Raw genomic sequence first — 1,942 nt, forward strand, 5'->3', positions numbered from 1 at the left:
AAACGACTACAAATTGGGTACAGTGTATACTGCTTGGGTGATGGGTGCACCAAAATCTCACAAGTCACCACTAAAGAACTTAGGTAACCAAACACCACCTGTTCCTGAAAACCGTACGGAAATAAAACGAAAATCAACTGTGGGACGAACGGCCCACAGGTATCCTTTTCTGGAGCAGATACTGGACCATTGATTTTCTATGGCTCTTCCACTAAATGGCCTCTCTAATTTCCCCAACTTTTGTCAATAGAACCCATAGCTCCATGTAATAGAGACTTGGCCATCTTTGGTGCCACCCTCCAGGTTCATATAGCCATATACAGCCCTGGTGGTCCACTGGTTCCCTCATAATACTCAACACTTTCTAGCCTTACTCAACACAGGTTCTCTGGTCACTTGGATTCCTGGGGATCCTTCCAAATTCAAGCAGAGGATTATTTTTCACCAAGGTGGATTATAGGCTATAGAAGCAAGGGTATGCAATACCCTGCCAACCCTCACCATTGAGACCATTATTCTGTGTGATTTTTACCATGGCCATAGTACTCATTAAATTCAACAGCCTGATAATTTGCACTGATGCCCTGACTCAAAGACCACCAAGATGGGTCAAACTAAAAATGGTTGTGTTAACTATTGGAGCCAAATGGACCCCAGCAATACTTTCCATACGGGTGAAATTTGTCAGTCTCCACAAATATATGAATATATTTGGACTCCAAGTCATGGATTCCCAACGCTGATTCTCATTTCCTGAGCACAACCCCCGTACTCCATTTCTGTGTCCTTTTTTTTTTACTTTTTTTGACCCAAATGCAATCCACAAAGAGTTAACACCTGGACCCAGGGCAGGATAATACACTGGGATCCACTGGCAGTAGATGGAACAGTAAAACATCTGACACGACTTTTCTCTTTTTTCTGGAAAGCAGGCACTACCACTTTCTAAGGCTTTCCACAGTTACGATGCATTTAAAGGTTAGCTAATTTCAGGTCCTTCCCAACAGGAAATAAAAGTGTTGGCCTGTAGACCCATGCCTACCACCATGTAGATCTTGCAGAAAGGAGAAAAAGATGGCTGTCACTGGTCTAGCTATGCCTGATATGGCTGATGGCTTGTATCTGGGACACAGTTTCCCCTACTAAATGCCAGGCCACCAAGGCAGTATTGCACCCACAGTGTCATCTCTATCCATAGTGTACAACTAGTCCTCTACAAAACCGTAGACTAGGCATATGAACAGTATCCTGTCCAGCCATCAGGAAGAACAGAAAATAATGTAGTCCTACACTGGCAGTGCTCCCTGGAGCTACCTTTAGCGTGGTTATGATGATAGACTTTCTGACCTTGACCTGTGCCTCCAAGTCCTGGATTTGGCTCAAGAGTCATACCGGCCCTGGGAGGCCATTGCCACATCCTGGATGATGACTACAGTCCAGCCAACCAAAGTATCTCAAAGGATGACCACAGACCAAACAACCACCACCTTCTAGACTCCTGGGTCATAACCCTCTCCTTCCCCATCCTCCTCATTGTGTGCATAAAACCGCACTTTTAAGACCAGCCTCACTAGAGTTTCCATACCCACCCTAGTAGAACAAAGCCCATTCCCACTAAGGCTAAAACTTTGCCCGCGTGTGCCTCCTGAGTCAAGGCTACTGCTTGAGGCTACCTACCCCCTGTGCTAATCCGTGTGTATACACAGCTGAAGTTACATACCAAAGGCCAGACCTCACTCAATGCCAGGCCTGCTTCCTGTCCCCACGAGCAGAGCCCCCTCTTATTTGCTGACCCAAAGCTCATGAAACAAACCCGTAAAGCCATCCTTACCACACGTTATCGTTTTAAGGCCTTGGGTTTTCCTCTATGCCGTCCAGGTCCAGATTGAGGGGATGCTGATGTATCAGGTCTGGTACCAGGCCCATGATTCCAGGTCAGGCA

Source organism: Colobus angolensis, unplaced genomic scaffold, assembly GCF_000951035.1.
Source record: "Colobus angolensis palliatus isolate OR3802 unplaced genomic scaffold, Cang.pa_1.0 Scaffold479, whole genome shotgun sequence".
NCBI classification, from domain to species: Eukaryota; Metazoa; Chordata; class Mammalia; order Primates; family Cercopithecidae; genus Colobus; species Colobus angolensis.